General features: G+C 35.0%; 1 protein-coding gene across 4 annotated transcripts in view; it reads left to right on the top strand.

Moving 5' to 3' along the window:
* LOC129939521 (protein limb expression 1 homolog) overlaps positions 1–20,241 on the top strand; it is a 187,249-nt gene that overhangs the window by 129,575 nt on the left and 37,433 nt on the right. The window contains exon 1 of one of the 4 annotated variants that reach the window (XM_056047562.1): positions 10,077–11,520. The exons of 1 other annotated variant lie outside the window; for it this stretch is intronic. The gene's annotated coding sequence lies outside the window, so the exon portion shown is untranslated. Of the gene's footprint in view, positions 1–10,076; positions 11,532–20,241 lie in introns of those variants that run through there. 2 more of the 4 variants (XM_056047563.1, XM_056047561.1) reach the window with 2 other exon arrangements.

Below are 20,241 nucleotides of genomic sequence, written 5' to 3'. Positions count from 1 at the left end.
AGAAGACGGTTTGCTGCCGACATGTCGAAGCAAGGTTCACAATTCTGTTGTCAAACCAAGTTACCACAGAAATATCCAGGTTATCAACTGTCCCCAATTTTTCCACAGTTGCACCTCTTTCTTTTTTTTCAATTCCTTTTCGGTACAAACTTTATGACCCGGAATCCAATTGACTTTTATTGTTCCTTGCAGTAAAATCGCTTTCTTTGCCAGATAAGTCAACAGCGGTAAGGACGTGTACCAGTTGTCAAAGAACAATTTGTAGTTGAATCCGTCGGAAATAGTTCTCGCCAGTCAAACAACAACGTCAGTGGATGTACTAATCTTTGGCAAATCGGTTAAAAATTGTACACGTTCCTTGGCTCCAGTATAAAGTTAAAATCGTAGCTGAACCAAGAGCTACCACTGAAAACAAAATTTGTATATCCTCATTTGGGTGTTTTTTTTGTTTGTTGTATTGCCGCATAGATTATCTTCTTTTGGTTGGTATTATTTGTTCATCTACTGCCATATATTCTTCTCTAGGGCCAATAAGGAGTCTCTGCCTTGTTTGGTCCAAGAATGGTCTCATTTTATGAAGGGGATCATGTCCTGGTTGTCCTTTGGGTAATTGCGTCGAGTTGGTGTTTAAATGTATGAACCTTTTTATTTCCTCGAACCGGTTACATGCCATTACAGAGTAAATTTTTGGGTCGCCTAGTCTTTCATTCCAATGAAACCTAGTTGATAGTAACTGTACAATGGACATGTAAAGGCATATTCCAACAAACTGTTCAAGTTCCATTGCTGTTATATGCGCAATTTTTTCGGGACTTTTTTCACAGGAATATCTCATTGTTTCTTGTTCTATATATTTGAACATTTCCTCTGTAAACAAGTACTTGTAGAATCGTATTGGCGTAACCAAGCTCCTTGTTTCTTCTGGTAATGTCGTATCACCTGTGAATGCTGTTCCATTATCACCTTTTTCCAAAAACCCATCTCGCCTCTGGGTTTTTTCAGCTCTCGCACATCTGTTTGAGGGATAGAGGAATGTTATCTTCTAATTCCCAATTGGATTCAGCAGACTCTAGAATAAATAGAGGCGGAAGATTTTTGCATCTGTTCTCCCAGTGCTCATCTTCTGAAAAATCTTCGTCACTGCTGTTTTCGAAATATTTTGTATAGTAGTATGGATACCTCCGTAAAACATATATGGGTCCATATCTGAATTCTGTAATGTATAAATAACTACGAAATTCAAATATGAACATTTTTAGCTCTTTACCTTACATTCACTCATGAAACTGCAATTTTATAAAAAATAAAAAAAATACACTTTTATAGTAATATGTTATCTACAACGTATTCCAATTAAATTATCACCATCGTTTGAATCCTATTGTAAATACAATTACTTATATATGAATACCCTTGTTGAGCTTGACCTAGGGCAATATACTGGAAGTTGTAAAATAAAGTAATTAAAAAGTAATTATGAGTGTTGCCAGCAGTTTGTTTTGAATTAATGTAGATACAAAAAAATATTCAACATTTGTGCTCTTATTGCATGTTGGTTCAAATGAACGTATACTTCTGCATGGTGTGCCGTATTTGATTCAACCTATGTTTCTGCATGGTGTGCCGTATTTGATCCAAACCGTTTTCTCAACTTATAAGTACTTCTTACTTCATAAAATCGAAAAAATTCACATTGTCAATAACATTTATATTATTTACTTTACTGGTACATCTATTTTTTCAAACACTACATTTTATTTTTATGTTTTTATGTATACAAATTTGAATTTCTCAAACAAGCGTTTCTCATTCTGCACCCTTTGTGACAAGTTTGACGGAAAAATTATTGTCGAAGCTCGTTCATAGACTGCGTTTATCAATAAAATTTACAGCGTTTATGTTCCTTATTCCAAACTGTATGCACAAAAAAACAGAATTGATTAAAAACTGGAAAATATCGACAAAAAAAACGGTTTGGCTCATATATGAAGAGCCGCCATGCAGGTTAAAGTAAAGGTTCTCTGCATCAAACCATTTTTGTTTAAATGTATACCGTTTTTTAATTTAAATTTTGCTCTACAAAAGAGTTTTAAAAATAACCTAGTTGTTTAACAAAATGCTTGCAAAACTTTAAAAAATTTCTAACGCGCATTTCTTTCCATTTCCTCTAAAATATTTACATGGCAACTCTGCCTCGTACATATAATATAGTCGTTCCTTGGGCATCTTTTAAATCACACTTAAAAACAAAACAAGTATCGAACAAAAAAACACATTTTCAGTCTTAGATACTCTAAAATCCCATTTCCACTAAATGTATCTTAAAATCTGTCTCCTCCAATCTCAATTTAAAGAAGTAATTTTATTTTATTTATTCTTTCGGCATCATCTTCATTTTCTTCTTGTAGCCAAATCTAAACCCACAAAACTCATCACCATAAGCCACTTGCCTTGCATTGACTGACCCTCAAGGAACACGATACTCAATATACTTGTCGTCGTCTTTTACACGTATCGTACGTATAGTCAAAGTCAAAGTCAACTCAAGTATTTAAAAATTATAAGAAAATAAACAAAACAACAGTAATAGAATCATAAAATCAATAAATTTAAATAAATGCTGAATAAAAGGCCAATAATATCATTCCCAAGTGTGATATAAAATCCTCTTTTATCACCAAATTGAATCTTCAAATAACGAATAACGAAACAGAAACAGAAACTTGAGAGACTTGAAAGGAAAATGAAGAAAGCAAACAAAAAACAAAAAGATAAAAAAGTGACAAAAGAGAAAAACCAAGAAAGAAAAGGAGGAAACAACAAAATAAAAAAGAAAACATTTTAACTCTTCGAAGAAGATAAAGTTTAACTCACGATGAATTTGTGAGACTATTTTATCACACACTGTTGACTTGACCAGGAACGAATCTGCCTCTAAGAATGGGCTACTAACAATAACAAGTTGAAATGATGCGCCGCCGATGCTTGGAATTGGTTTTTTCTTTGGACACAAAATTGGCTAAGAATTCTTTGTCGAATTATTTTTATAAATTGTTTTATTGTTGAGAAAATATTGACAGAAATTGTATGATAAAAATTGATTTGAAATACATATGTAATATTATTTTGCCGGGCAGTTGTACAGCACACGTACTAGAAACCAGATTTCATGTGAAGGCAGAGATAAAACATGTTTTCAGAATAGCAGCGAAACGTTTCCTCTCTTCTTTAGCTCTTTCATCTAAACCAATACGATTAACGTGTGTTTAGAATTGGACATAACACAGTTTGTCCATTAAAGTGCTCCCACTTTGTTGAAAATTGATCTAAGATTGTTTAATTTTGACTTAAGAGTTAATAATACTTACATTTTTTTTCTAATATTTATTTACAATACATCAAGGCCTTGCTATTTTCACGTTCAACTAAACTCCTGAATTCTAAGCACGCTTGATGGTGGTTTAAGTCCAATTTTTAACTTCTAAATTAACAACCAAATGACTTGCAGACATTTTTTAGCTTTAACTTTAAACATCTTAATCTTTATTTAAAGTTATCTTCTTTTCTTAATTTTCTTTTCTATTCGGTCGAAAATTCACATTGTATACGTTTATTTAGATTTATTGAGGAATTGAAGGAAACTGTAGGTACAATTTGTAGGGTTATGTTCTAAAGTGTCTTATTTTTATTGATGTCCATGTAATGGGAAATGTGAAAACTAATCATACAGCTAGGTTCTACATTTCACGTTCACTCACACAATGAAACTGATATCGATTCAAAATATAAATTGGAATTCTGAAATTCACATTTATCCGCATCGTTCACATTTTATTTTCTAACTTAAAACAAAGTGAATTTTGACAATTTTCAAGTGATTTGAATTCAAATCGATATAGTTACTATGATTTAAATTCGACAAGAGGAAATCGTTTAAATGCAGTAGTAACGGTTTATCAATTTTGCGGTTTCAAAAATAAGGGCTGGAATTTGACATCTGTCAAACTAAGTTGTTAAACTAGTTTTTGTTTCAGTTGAAAGTTTGACATATACGAAAATGGATAGCTTAACTATCGCACAATGCATACAAATTGTTAAAACCTAATACGAAAATGGTGATTGTGCCACAGCCACATATCGTACTTTAAGTTTATCGTACAAGCAACTGGTATAATTGTAAACAAATTTGAAGAGACTGGATTGGTTATAGATATTAAAAGGCCTGTAAATCATCGTTTCGGTCGTACCACTGAAAATATCGTTGCTGTAAATACAAGTGTTGCCGATGACCCAAGTGTATCGGTTCCTCGCCGTTCTCAGAAATCAGGACTGTCTTTTGCATTTGGATCTACACCTGCTTCCATATATAGCCCAGCTCACACAAAAACTGAAGCCAGCTGACCATTCACAACGTTGGTCGTAGTACAAGTGGGTGCATGAACAACAGGCGGTGGACGGTGATGTTTCGAACAAAATTTTATGCAGCGACGAAGCAACTATCTCACTCGGTGGGTATGTTAATAAACACATTTGTAGTATTTGAGGTTCTAAAAACTGTAAAGTAATTGAAGAGAGGCCATTAAATCCACAAAAAGTCACTGTTTGGTGCGCTCTTTGGTCTGGAGTATTGATTGGACCTTTCTTCTTTGAAAACGATGATAGAATGACTATTATCGTCAATTCGGAGGGTAAAAGTCATAAGATAACCGACTTTTTTGTGGAGCAAAGCGAAAGAACTAATTTATTAAGATAAACCTTTAATTCTTAAACAAATTAAACTTAAAAACCAATACTCGTCAAGTTATCGCTGTTTCCTTTTATCTGGAAAAGCTTCTTCATAATACCAGTACGCAAAAAAGGTCCTAAAACGAAAAAAAGAATTACCGACCTATTGCAAAACTATCTGTGATACCTAAACTGTTTGAGTCAATCGTATGTAGCTTTTCTTTTCACTGTAGTTTAATTATCTGTGATAACCAGCATGGTTTTGTTAAAAAGCGTTTAATTGTTACTAATCTGTTTCACTTTACATCCTTATCTTTAGGTGTGTTTGAAAAACGTAAACAAGTAGATTGTATCTTTACTGATTTCAGCAAGGCCTTTGACAAATTGTGTCATATAAAAATTTATTTTTAAAACTATCACAGCAAGGGTTTAACGACTGTTTCATAAACTAGATCTCCTCATATTTACCAGGTAGACGTTATACAGTTAAATTTAGTAATGAGTGTTCAAGTTCATTTGTTGTGAATTCTGGTGTCCCACAGGGTAGTCACTTTGGTCCTATTCTATTTTTTTTTTATTTATAAATGACTTGGTTCCGTATATACAAAAATTCGTCTTTCCTAATATATGCTGATGACATTAAAATACAAAAAAAATTAACTCTACATCTAACTGTCTTCTCTTCAAGAAGCCTTAATATTATTCGGGGAATGGTGCAGTAATAATCGTCTTGTTTTAAATGTTGACAAATGTAAAACCATGAGTTTTACGCGTAAAAAAGTTCCAATCGTTTTTAGTAACATGTTCGGTTCTTGTCTTTTAAGAAGAGTATATGTGTTTTCTGACTTGGGTGTTGTCTTAGATTCTAAACTAACATTTAATGAACATATTAACTTCATAGTTAAAAAAGCAAATAGTATTCTGGGTTTTATTAAGAGATTTTCCCGTGATTTCCGTGATCGATATGTTTTAAAATTACTTTTTGTTTCATTTGTGAGACCAGTCTTGAAATATGCACGTCACAAGACTCGAAGCCATTCAGAAAACATTATTCCTTTTTTGTCTACGATTCCTTCCGTGGTTTCATGATATTCAAACGTTACCGCCTTATTCACAAATACTTTCTCTCATAAATCTTCCTTCTTTGACAAATGATTGGATGTACTTGCAGTTTTGTTTTATTGTTGGAATAATAAACGGATAGATTTCATGACCATCAGATCTTGGTAGTTTAAACTTTAGTCTTAGCCGTTCAAGTATAAGACTGCAGAAACCATTGAATACTAATTTTAGCAGATCAAACTATTGTGTGCAATGTGCATAGACCCCTAAATCAATTAATTGAACTCTATAATACATTTCACTCTTGTATTTATTCACCAAATGATAATATAAAAAGTATAAACTGCAAATTAATATTTTTCAACAGTTTAAGTTTTTAGATTTTAAATATATACATTAAGAATTATTAACGTTAGCATTTAACAAATTATTAATAAATCAATAATAAACCTCAAAAGAATCGATGCTTGCAATAATTCGCTTGGTAGCCATTTAAAAGATGAAATATTTTTGTATATGACATTTCTTTTGAAATCGCAAAATGGATAACCATGCTTACTTACTTACTTACTTAAGGTGGCGCTACAGTCCGGGGCGGACCTGGGCCTCAACCAAGAAGCGTCTCCAGCCAGCTCGGTCCCTAGCTAGCTGTCTCCAGTTTCGCACGCCAAGTTGGTTGAGGTCCTCTCCCACCTGGGTGCGCCACCTGAGTCGCGGTCTTCCTCTACTGCGCCGTCCCTCGGGATTGGATTCGAAGACCTTCCGGGCTGGAGCGTTGATGTCCATCCGCTCTACATGACCTAGCCATCTAAGCCGTTGGACTTTGATTCTGCTAACTAGGTCAGTGTCGCTGTACAGCCCGTACAGCTCGTCGTTATATCTTCTCCTCCATTCTCCATCTATGCGTACGGGACCAAAAATCGCCCGAAGAATTTTTCTCTCGAAGCATCCTAAGACGCTCTTATCTTTCTTTGACAGGGTCCAGGCCTCAGCGCCATAAATGAGAACCGGGATGATGAGTGTCTTATAGATGGTGATTTTACATGCTCGAGAGAGGACTTTACTTCTCAATTGCCTTCTAAGTCCAAAGAAGCAGCGATTTGCAAGAGTTATTCTTCGTTTGATTTCAGCGCTGGTGTCGTTGTCTGCATTAATAGCGGTGCCTAGGTAGACAAAGTCCTTAACTACCTCAAAGTTATAGCTGTCCATGGTGACGTTTTGTCCAAGACGTCGTCGTTCAGTGTCCTTTTTTGATGACAGCATATACTTGGTCTTGCCCTCATTGACCACTAAACCCATCTTCTTCGCTTCCGTCGCGATGCTCAAAAACGCTCCACTGACATCACGCTTTGATCTTCCAATTATGTCAATATCATCTGCGTATCCGAGTAATTGGATGGATCTTTGGAAGATTGTGCCTCTAGTGTTGACGATTGAGTTTTGCACAATTCTTTCCAGAACGATGTTGAAGAAGTCGCATGACAGTGCATCGCCTTGTCTAAAACCTTTTTTGACATCAAATGCATCGGTAAGATCTTTTCCGACCTTGATAGAGCAGCGTGCATTCTCCATCGTCATTCTGCACAAACGGATAAGTTTGACAGGGATGCCAAAACTAGACATTGCTCGGTAGAGCTCTTCCCTATAGATGCTGTCATACGCGGCTTTAAAATCGATAAAGAGATGGTGGGTATCGATTTGAAGCTCCTGGGTTTTTTCCAAGATCTGCCGTAGTGTGAATATTTGGTCGATAGTGGACTTTCCTGGTCTGAAGCCACACTGATAAGGACCAATCAGTTTGTTGACGAATGGCTTCAGACGTTCACATAATACGGCAGAGAGGATCTTATATGCAATGTTAAGGAGACTGATGCCTCTGTAGTTGGCGCAGTTTAGAGGGTCTCCTTTCTTATGTATCGGGCACACTATGCTGAGATTCCACTCATCGGGCATGCTTTCTTCCGACCAAATTTTGCAGATGAGTTGGTGCATGCTCCCTACCAAGTCATCGCCTGCTGCTTTGAATAGTTCGGCGGTGATGCCGTCAGCTCCAGCAGCTTTGTTTGACTTAAGTTTAGATATAGCTATCTTCACTTCGTCAAGGTCGGGTAGGCGGAATTGTTGATCTGCGTCGCCGAGGTTGAGTGGTTCTATCTCCCTTACAGCGGAGTTCGGTTCGTCATCGCCGTTATATAATTTGGAGAAGTGATCTTTCCATATTCTCAGCATCGACTGTGATTCTACTACGATGTTCCCTTGATCGTCTTTACAGGCTTCGGTTCGTGGCTGGTACCCTTGGGAGGTTTTTTTTACCTTTTGGTAAAATTTACGAACCTCATTCCTGTTGTGACATCCCTCTATCTCCTCGATCGCGGGCTTCTCATGCTCTCTTTTTTTCCGTCTAAGAAGCCGGTGTTCCTCTCTCCTCTTCTGCTCGTAGAGTTCGCGAGCAGCTCTAGTCCTTTTGAGCAGCGCCGTTTTGTATGCCTCTTGTTTCGCTGCGTGCGCTTGCCGGCATTCGTCGTCAAACCAGGGGTTTCGCTGTGGTGGCCGTGTGAAACCTAGCACTTCAGAGGCGGCATCTCTGATGGCTGCAAGGCAATGTTGCCACTGGTTTTCAATGCTTAATGCAGGAAGCATAGGACTCCTTAGGAGGCTACTAGAGACTCGATCGGAAAAGGACATGGCAGTCTCTTGCGATTGTAGCCGTCTAACGTCGAATCTTCTCACAGTACTTCCTTGTTTTGGCTTGGATCGGGATATCCGTAGCCGTACCTTGGCTACAACGAGGTAGTGGTCCGAGTCAATGTTGGCCTCTCGGAATGTTCGGATATCCTGGATACTGGAGAAGTGTCGTGCGTCGATCGCAATGTGGTCAATCTGGTTGACGGTTGATTGATCAGGAGATTTCCATGTCCCCTTGTGGATATTAAGATGCGTGAACTGCGTACTAGCTACCAGAACGTCTCGCCCCGCAGCGAAATCGACCAGCCTGAATCCGTTGTCGGAGGTGGTGTCGTGCAGGCTATATCTCCCGATTATGCCACCAAAGATGTCTTCTCTTCCTAGCTTGGCATTAAAATCTCCTAAGACAATTTTAATGTCATAGCCAGGGCACTGCTCATATGTCTTGTCCAAGAGCTCGAAGAACATATCTTTGGTGTCTTCATCTTTCTCCTCTGTTGGGGCATGCGCGCATATTAGGCTTATGTTGGCGAATTTAGCCTTGATGCGGATTGTCGTGATGCGCTCGCTCACACTGTTGAAACTCAAGACTTTTTGCCTGAGCCTAGTTCCAACAACAAATCCACACCCAAATAGACGCTGTCTTTGTTCACGGTAGCAGTCGCCGTAGTATATATCGCAGTCTTTTAGTTTGCGTTTACCCGGTCCATCCTATCGCACTTCTTGGATGGCTGTAATATCTGCCTTGCAGCAGTTTAGGGCTTCCGCTAATTGTTCGGCTGCACGTGGTCTGTTAAGGGACCTAACATTCCACGTACATATCCGAAGTTCGTTGTCCTTATTTCGTTTGCGTGGGTTGTCAACAGTGAATCCGTCCGTATCCGAGGCTTGTTGTTGCTTCGAAACTATGATGCTTTTACGTGGCCAGGAAGTCACCCCGACGGCACAACCCCCAACCTGGAGGGCCAGATCCTTAGTATAACTCCAAGGAAGGGGAGCCGGATGAACCGCTCCTTATAGGCCTGGGCTCCGAATATGTCGAAGAAGCCCTATAAGGTGTTCACTAAGTAGTTCGACCTTACTGGAACTGTAGACGCCACCGTTGATTCTATCTCGAGAATTCGTCCGCTGCCGCCTGGATAAGGAGAGGTGCCTTAGTGGAAACACCTCTCCCCCCCTCTCTCGTTTGCTGCCCCCAACAACTTTCCACTGGGGTTGGAACCCAATCTCCAGTTGAGGTACTAGGCACCCGATGTTCACCGCGGGGAGGTGAGAGTAGGAGTTGATAGACAGAGGTGGGTTTTGAGAAAAACCTGTGGACGCTTGTGTCCTCTTGAATGCACATGTCTACCATTTGAACATCTGGATAACCATGCATACACTGGAAAAACAAAGTATCAGCCAAAGGAACTCAAAGAATTCCAAAGAACGGATATTCAATTTTTTCTATGGCTTTTTTCAGTAAAAGTTCAAAATTATACCAAAGATTCTCAAATTAAATTACAAACCGCCGATTTATTCATTTTTAAATTCAATCTCGTATTTAATTCCTTACTATACGAAAATCATTTTTATGTTCTATCAGCTTAACTTCTTTTTGAAGTGTTCTACCATCACATGTCATCTACATCAATGTATCTTTCATTAGAAACATTTCTCAAAAAAAAATTAAAATCGAGTTCGTATCTCAGCTCTTTTGTTTTATTTTGTTTTGTATGTATTTTTTTCCTTTATCCTTTTAGCGTTAAGTGCACTTAAATGTATTTAAATTTGATACACCGACTCAATTCATGTTATATAGTAAACGCCTTCAATATTGCTTCTTTTTTTTTTAATTAATAAACAATGTTACTTTTCAAAAAAACAAAAAAAAAAAAACAAAATTTGAGATCCAATTTAACTTCATCTTCGCACCGCACAACTTCCCTTTGAATTGAATATCAAAAGCACATTCACCTTTTGAAATTATAAAAAAATAATATACATGATCCCCTATATTGCACTAAATATACAAGAAAAGAAGACAAAATAAAAGTAAACCCAAGAGGGAGCCACCACCTTTTACCTCACTCAATGCTCCGTTATCAACAATTTTTCGATTACTTTTAATTTCGTTCCGTTGTTCCTCCTTTAAAATAAAAAATAATAAAGGAAAAACAAAAACGAAAAGAAAATATTGCCCCAACACGAGATATCAAACTCTTATCTGAGTACCGACAGTTTTTCGTTGTGTGTAGACACTCTCAAATGAAATTTATACCAAAAAAGAAAAGTATAATAAAACACCGAATAAAAATTATAATCAAAACCAAGAGATGTTGAGGAATAAAAATGTAAAAAAAACAACAGAATAAAAGAACTTCGAAGAGATCAAACAAAAATCGTTAAAGAGAGAAAAAAGGCATACAACAGGTACCTTCCTCTCTTATAGGATAAATCTGTACCTTGAAGGTATAAAGAAAGAAATACAAAAAAGAAAACAACAACAAAAAGAAAAAGAAAACAAAAATAAAAACAAAAACAAAAACAAAAAAGATTGGATTTTGCTTCTCTTCTTTTTTTCTTTGCGAGATGATTTTGATTGCAGACGCACCAAGCCAAAAAGCAAGTTATTGTTTTTTTTTTAAATTTTTCTTTTTTGGTTAAAGGTACTTTTTATTTTTAATGGGTTACCTGTGCAAAGGAATAACTTTAACTAACCAAAACCAAACAGCCTGGCAACCCATAACATCTGGTTTAATGTTGTTTTAGAGTGTGTACCTCAGAAATGGTTAAAACTCTCTCCTTTTAGTCTTACATATGTGTCGAACGTGTGTTGACGTGAGTTTTGTGTAATTTAAAGCGTGTCTTTTATTTTTACATTGTGCATTATCTTATTTTAGTTAATAAAAAGATATAAATCAAATTTAGATTTCATTAAAATATATAATTTCAATTCGTAAAATTGGTGTTGCTTATGAATATTATAGTTCGCTAAAAACCTCATTACTTCAGTGTAAAGTTGAGATTTTAACATTTTTTTCAACTATACGGAAACTAACTAAGAGTGTAAGACAAGAGTGTGTTTTTTATTCTGTCTGTTTTGCTATTTTTATTACTTCTGTTACATATTCTTTGTCGGCTACACCACCATTCGTGGCTTTCCTTTGTGTGGCTATTTTTAGTTTTTCAACTTGTTTTGGTTTGTTTGTTATTTTGTTTTATTTATTTATTTATTTTTTCTAAACGTACTAAAAGGTTTATTTCACGACAAAATTAATACTACATGAAATTTGAAGTATTAATATTTTTTAAAAAAATTGTTGCTACATAATTTTTGTTTGTATAAAGAAATCAGAAACTTTGTCAAATGTATACTTCTCACATTATTTTGTATAATTACAAATAAAATAATTTATTGACTTTCTGAAAATTGAATTATAAACATTTTTAGGAAATAAAAATAGACGTACAATAACTACCAATATTATTAAAATATATAAGCAAGATGTTGCTTCCTCTTGTCTTTGATCATAAACAACTGACAAATTCTATATTCAGTAAATAAATCAGCCCTATCACGACTTCCATCGTAATTGAAAACTTTTACGAATCCCGATATAAATTATTGCCAAATACGTTAGTATTTGAAAATCTTATAACATTTTTCATTATGTACGTATTTCGTGATACGGTTTTTCGGCTTTCGTAAAATTTCAGATTACTATAGAATTCCTATAGTTTTTCAATATTTTTCGTTTTTTTAATGTTTTCCAAATACATTTTTACAGGGCCTCTCATATTAAAATCCAATCTTAAGGTTCCAATACAAAACCTTCAAGTAAATAAGGCAGACATATTTTTAACTTATATCAAAAATTGTTTCTATAATTTTCAGGAAAGGATGCGTATCAAAATCGAGTTTTACCTCAGCTCTTTTGTTTATATTATCACACAGTCAATGGACTATCAGCTTTTATGTAAGCTATAATACAGTGTCATAACAAATTGTTGAAGACATTTATAAATCAGAAATAAAATAAAAGAAGTTCAACTCAAGCCACTTACTTATCTTAGCCGATATTGTCGCCATTCTTTGCTTGCTGCTTTGACTCTTCTCGTCCAATGACTTATCTAATCGTCCTATGTCTGAAGTTCCAATTTAACTTAATAACAAACAATTTACTCACTTTCTTGTAGTTATACGAAGCATGTTTCAAATCAAAATATTATTGATTTTTCCAATTTTCCAAAACATAATTTTGTCTAAACACGACTATAAGAAGAAGGTTCTAGTTTATAGAGCCCACCGAATAAATATTAGCCTCATCAACAAATGTACTGAATATTTAATTCTCCTACACTGCCTAATATATCCACATAAATTTCATTTGCAACATATTGAGCCAGGACATCATCAGAAAAATAGCCCCTCCAACATGTACTGCGCACTTACTGTATCATCTTCGTTGTCTTATTTTTTGTGTCTTATAAGTATCTTATACCACTTCCAAGCCTCGCGTCTTGTCGTCGTAGCCGAGCCGCCCTGGTCAATGCATCGCATGCATCTTTGTTTTGGTTGTTGTTGTCGTGTTCTTATTTTCAGTTTCAGTCAGTTTATTAAAAAGACACACAAAACTAAACTTAAAAAAAATAAGAAACAAATAAAACTAAGAATAATCTCGACACAAAAATATTCGCGCATCCATCCAACAAAAACACAGCAACAACAACCACCAACAACCACAGAGCATCATCAACCAACAAGCAACAATAAAATAAAAAATAAAAATTTAAAAACAAATAAAAATAAAAATAAAATTATCTACAACAAACCACTTCGCACAGAGAGTTGTAGTGTGTTGTATATCTTAAGTCAGTATATCGCCTTTATAGAGATTCTTCATCTTTTAAGACCTAAAAGTTTGTTGTGCGAGCATCCGCCGTGGATTTAAGAAGATTTTTGTTTTTGTTTTATTTATTTTTTTAACTTTCGTGCAAAGATTTATTTTTTTCGTTATTGATGCTGTGGCTCTGCTGATGCTGAAGCTGATGCTGCTGCCGCTGGCCGCTGCTGCTGTAGCTGCTTTTTTCTGTAGATGTGTTGCGAAAAGTTGAGTTATTTTTGAGATTCTTGTGTATTTTTTGTTTTATTTGTCCTCTTATATTATTTATATGCTCTCCATACATCTATGTTTGAATAACGAGACAACTGCAGGACGACTTTTGTAGAAGCTATAAAATTGCATACATATTTCTCCCTTGTGTCGAGGTGAATATACTATACTATAATATACATACATAGCTAAGCTAGTATAGTAGAAACGCTCTTAGTACAGCAGAAGCAACAGCAGTAAAAGCAACAGCATGGCCGAATGGACTTGATGCGGAAACCGTGTGTGCATAGAGAGCTTAAAAGGCCAACATTGGAACTATTTATACTTCCATGGATGTTGTGAATGCCTCCTGTTGTAGCAATGTAGCCTGTTACTGATGCTTTAATGTATCTTAATATCAGTGGTGGATTAAGAAATTTGTTAGGCCTTCTTCGTTAACTCATTAAGTTCTAAGTCTAAATCAAACAAGCCAAAAACAATAAAAAACAATAAAATCGTACTTCAATCTTTTTCAGTCAATAGTTTTATTAGTTAGAAGTTTTGCCTTTGAAAGAAAGAAGGCGTTAAGTGAAAATTGTAAAGTTTCGAGGTACAAGGCTTCAAAGTTAATCGATGATAACTTTTTTCTGGCTAAGGACTTAAACTTTTTAACAAACAGACATTCTTAAAATATAATCTTGAGTTCATTTAAATAGTTGAAAGATATTTTTTTTAACATGTTCTCCAAAAAAGTGGACGTTTTTTACCTCTTAGCTACTTTATTAATATTTTCCGTGGAAGAATCTAAAATTCCGTTCTATGAAACAAAATTTGCATTTGCTCCTAAGTTAAAGTCACTGCACAATACTCAAGTAAATATTTAGGCATTTCATGAATTCCATGAAAATCACCAAAAAAATTTACTTTATACCTTCGTCGTATGGAATCTCATACAATTTTGCATTAGGAACGGATTTTATGAAACTGTCTTTTTCGATTACAAAGAAATTGATAAAGACTTACCAAAACAAAGTTTTTCTTGCCTCCAAGACAAGAATCTTTCCACGTTATTAATTGTCTTCTTTTTTCGTATAAATTTGCATTTCTGAAAAAATATGAAAGTGCCCTTATTAGCTTAGTGCTTCCTCTATTTGCTTGTTTATATATTTATTTTTATAATCAAAGATATCATTTCGTTTCAACTTGGATTTGTCTCAAGAAGATCGACGCCAACTAATCTAACCATTCTATGCAATAAGACCACAAGTAACCTTGAAGATGGTTTTCAATCGGATGTTATTTACACTGATTTTTCTAAAGTTTTCGACAGAGTCAATTACGAAATTTTAATAGCTTAACTATAAGCTTTAGATTTTCATTCGAGTTTTTTTGTTATGATTGAAATCTTATTTGGTAGATCGAAACCAATACTTCACCATAAATTCGTCTTTATCACTCTCAATATCTGTGACCTTTGGCGTTCCCCAAGAAAGCCACCTAGGACCTCTACTTTTTCTTCGTTTTGCTTATGGTATTTCTCTCATCATTTAATCTTCTCTTTGTCTTATGTTTGCTGATGAAATTAAATTGCTGAGGTGTATTAATGTGACATCTGATCGAATCCTTCTTCAAAACGATTTAGATAGTTTAGTTAGCTGGTGTTTTACACACCAGTTATATCTTAATTTGTCTAAATGTGTTTATATAATCTTCCTTCGTAATTTTAAATAATCAACCTTAACTTATTCAATAAATTGTGTCAAACTCCAAATGGTCTCCAAAAAAAAAGGACATTAGAGTCGACTTTGATCAGAAACTTAATTTTTTTCTCCACGTCGACTTCATTGTAACGAAAGCTTGCTCCTTGATTAGATTTATATCTTGTAATTCCAAAGAATCTTCTGACCCTTTAACACTCAAAGCGTTATGTACTGCTATGTTAGGCCAATAATTGAATATTGCTGTGTCATATGGAACCAGTATAATTTTCTGCATTCAAATCGACTTAAAACCATCCAAAACCGATTTAACAGAAAAGAAGTTTGTAGATTAAAATGGAACATTCGAATGCCTATATACGGTACAAGATCTAATCTTCTTGATCTTCAACAATTCAAATCTTGAAGACGATACTTTGATAGTTGTCATTTGTGATATTGATATCTTGCTTATTAAACTAATTGCTCCTTTCTTTTTTCACACAGGAAAATTGTATGTTTCTTCAAGAGAGCTGCGAGTACGTAACTTATTTTTGAATCATTTCGTAGAGTAAGCTACGGACTCAATGAGACGACAGCGCATTGCCTGACACAGGAAAGTCTAGTAAATCGACTTTTAAAATAATATTAGTTGTGATTTATTTAATAGAAATGTTATGCATCAATAAAATATTCCTTACCCTGGTGGTTAACTTGTGAGTATTTACCTAATTGTAAAGCACCGAAAGTTTTTACTACCCTGTCTTTTTTTAGTCTACAAGATTATAACATTACTTTTAGCCTACTTGATGAATAAATAAATCATCTTTCACTATAACTGAAGTAATGGTAGGTACTTGCCAAAATCGTAAGCTTTATAGAAAACTTTAGACTTGGTTCTGATGGCGTTCTAAAAAATGTATGTATTTTCTTTCAGAGCCTCTAACTGCACTCTTTGAACTCTCTCTTTCCCAAGGTGTGTTTTCACATTTTTGGATAGATTAATTTATATTTCCCATTCATAAACAAGGCAATAAGACTGAAATTAACAATTATAGATCTATTGAGAAACTTTCATGCATCCCAAAACAATTTGAAAGCTTAGTTTATGATTACGTTTATTTCCGTTGCAAGCCCTTAATCTCCCCGCTTAACATGGTTCTATTAAAGTTAGATCCACTACGGCTAACTTAATTGAATTTATATCAAAAGTTTTGGCAGCCCTTGAGAATGGTTATGAAGTTAATGTTGTATACACTGATTACCGCAAAGCCTTTGATCAAATATCCCATAACATAATTTATATCAAATTTAGAGCCCTAGGTTTTCCATCTCTATCTATAAACTGGATAGGCTCCTACCTTACGAATAGAACTTATAGAGTCTTTCCATAATTCAGTCACCTTGGCCCCCTTCTCTTCGTCGTATTTGTTAACGATGTCTCTTTATTTAAAAACTCAGATATTCTAATGTTTGCGGATGATAAAAAAATTTTTAAGATTATCTCAACTTCAGCTGATTCCTTACTTTTACAAAATGTTCTTAATATCTTTTTTGTTTGGTGCATGCATAATTTCCTAGAGTTAAATGTAGTTAATCTAAACAAATTACCTTTTCGCGCAAACAAATGCCATCTACTTCCTTATTGACACTATAGATTCCATGGCACTCCTGAGTGATATTCATCTTAACACCAACCCTCGAAATCTGCGACCTGTCTCCCTTTTCTATATCCCTTATTACCGCACTAATTACGGGCACTTTGAAACAATGTCCCCAATTTTTCGTCACTACGAAGTTGCTATGCTAGTCTTCGACTTCAGCATTTCCAAATTCCATCTGAAAAATACCCTTTACTTTTCCACTTTTTGAGTCCGCATTCCTCGACCATTCCCCACCCCCCACAAAGACGAAAGGCTAAATCAGAAACCAAAAGTGGTGGAGAAATACTGGTAAGACTAACACAAAATTGTAAATATTTTCTTCGGTTTGTCAACGAAAGAAGATTGATAAGAGTGAGCCTTTGTGAATTAAGGGGGAAACTATTTCCACGAAACAAAGGAAAAGAACGGAGACAAAACCGCCAAATCTTATTTGAATCGCTTTAATTTTCATTTCGAGTAAAGAATAATAAGGTGCCCACACTACACAGGCATATTCCAGAACTGGCCCCAAAAATGAAACAAAATGTACCAGAACTCTGGATAATGCCAAGGACTCTATTGGGTTTTTTTAACAACAAAACTAATAGGCTCGGTAGCTTTAAGTTAGGAGTCTAAAACTACACTCAAGTCAATAAGAACAAATACTCTACTTAAGAAACATGTACATAATCAAAAACAATTGAAATTTTATTTTGTGTAAAAATCATTTTGCAACATTTAAAACGAAACTATTTTTATTACACTAAATTCCCTAAACAATATTAAGTCTTCTTGTAAAAGTCATAAGCTTTAAGCATTATCATTTGCGCTTAGATACCCTTAAATTTAAAAATTTCACTAAACCCCATTTTTCAACACTTTAAATTATAAATCTATTTCCACTTACATACATATGTATGTACGTCCCATTTTTATAATAATTGAAAAGGATACATACATTTGTATATTACGTTGAGTACACAGCTACGTTTGCAGAACCATATATCCCTTTTTATGAAATTGACTAAATCGCACAGGTTTTCAGCTATATGTATTTTTTAAGGATAGAATCGATTGTTTAGCATCTTTATTTTATAACTCAGAACACTGTTTCTATGGTTTTTTCAATCCAGGTTATTTTATATCCCATAATACATTATTCATTTTTTTTTAATCCTAAAAAGTTATAAATCATAGTTTGGTAGCACCAGCCCTGGCCTGGAACCTTTTGACGTTTTTAAATTAACATTTTTCTTATAGAAATTATAGATACAAGCGAATATTTAGAAGGTCCTTCAAAATCGACAGATACCGATTTTAAACTATTAAACTATAAAGCCATAATCCCTTAGGTTGTAGTACATGTGGCGTGATGTTTAGTACGTAGAACTCTCATGCCAGAGGTTTCGGTCCAATCCCTGCTTGAGTCACCTAAAAGACGACAAATCCTCCAAGAAGAACTTTCTCAAATTCGCCGTTTAGAATTAAAACACAAATGTTTGTAATCGATCCGATTTGTCGATTTGTCGAATTTGAAAACTTTGACATTCCTCAAAGTTTCAAGGTTCCTAGAGTTAAATCAAAGGTTTTTAGAACTGTCGGTATACCTTTATTCATCAGCCATTTCTCAAGAACAGGCAGAGATATCGACTTTAAATAAATTACGTTTTACAGATAAGATCATAAAATGCAAAACTTCAATTTTTGATAGAAAGCCTTTTGGCAACCCTTGTCGCCCCCGTAGCTTTTCGCCCTAAGGCAATAAAATTCAATGTTTCGCATATGATTCCGCTTAAGTAAAAGATCAGTGCGCTTTTTTCGCCAACAACTCTTCCCGATCTCTTTGTGTTTATAGTACAACTAGAACTACACTGGGGGGGATATACAATATACAAATCGCTAGGGAGTAAGGAGAGATAGGGTGATTTTTCCTAACTGAAACGACACTCAATTTTGTGGGTAATAAAACACATACTCATCGGGACGGGACTGGAATGGATACAGAGTAGGTATAGTTTTATGTAACCCAACAAACCAAGTTTGAGTTTATTTTTATTTTTTGTGTCTGTTTATCTATTTAACCAAAGGATTTATACAGAAACAAGCAAATTTACCTAGAAATATACATATATGCATAGGTAATACATCGCAACAACGCAAACTGAGAGTTGGCCAAGCCACCAGGAGCCAAGCGAGAGTTGAAAAGTCTTTCAAAATAAAAAGAATCATTTAGTAGGTAGGTAGGAAATTATACTACCTTACCTACATATGTATGGCTATGGAGCTTGAAAGGGGCTTTAAGTGGAAAGGGAAACGAACGAACTAAAATCTGTTGTGTGTTCTGAATTTTACATATTGTGATGATGATGATGACGATCGATGATGCTGTTGATGGTGGTTATAGTGTTGGTAGTGGTTATGTTAGATGAAAATGTAGAAGGAGGAAGTAAAGTTCAGCAAATTCAACTTTTATGCACCAAGGATAGAGGTTGTATAACTATGGGCATTGGGCAACACAGCATCTAATATAGAGTGGGTGCTATAGTGGACAGTTTTAATGATCGACATAACAACAATAATAAATAGGAAACTAAAATTGGATTTGTGTAGGTAAAGGGCAGTTTATGAAAGCTATACTTTTGAAGTTGCTGAAAATATTTTTTAACTTCTTGGGCCATATTCACAGTTCTTTGGTTAGTTGAGATTTTGTTTGTTGTTAAATTAAACTAAACTCCAGTTTATATTATTCATAGACAATTTAAACCCATGTTAACCCCGATTTACGTCATTGAATCCAAATGTATCCTTGTCTTGTTTTAGATAAAAACTAAATTGGAAACGCAATGTACAAGAAAGAGTCTTAAAAGCTACTGTAGCTCTCTTTTCTCGCAAATAATCTATTGGTAATAAATGGGGCTTACAACCCAGAATCACGCATTTGCTTTACACATCGGTAATTAGACAGATTTTAATGTACGCAGTGTGGCAGTATGGTGGACCGCTTTAGAGACAACTATAAACCGCAATAAATTAAATAAACTGCAACGTTCAGTTTGCCTATGTATAAGTGAATCGCTTTGCACGACCTCATCTGAGGCAATTGACCTTAATCTATTGAATCAAATGCAAAGCACACAGAGTACACCATCCCCCAACTGCAATTCGACAGAAACTTCCAGATTTCTATACCTTCCAGATCTTTCTGGTAGGATAAGACATTTCTGGAAGACAAGTCAATCCATTTTTATACAGATGGTTCAAAAACAAAAAAAGGGGTTGCTTGAGGTGTGTATACTGACCAACTGAAATTAAGTCTCTCATTTCGCCTTCCCAATCATTGTAGCATGTTCCAGG

The sequence above is a fragment of the Eupeodes corollae genome, chromosome 1, assembly GCF_945859685.1.
Source record: "Eupeodes corollae chromosome 1, idEupCoro1.1, whole genome shotgun sequence".
In the NCBI taxonomy this organism is placed as follows: domain Eukaryota; kingdom Metazoa; phylum Arthropoda; class Insecta; order Diptera; family Syrphidae; genus Eupeodes; species Eupeodes corollae.
The sequence above is the reverse complement of the archived record's forward strand: the minus strand, read 5'-3'. Positions and strand labels throughout refer to the sequence as shown.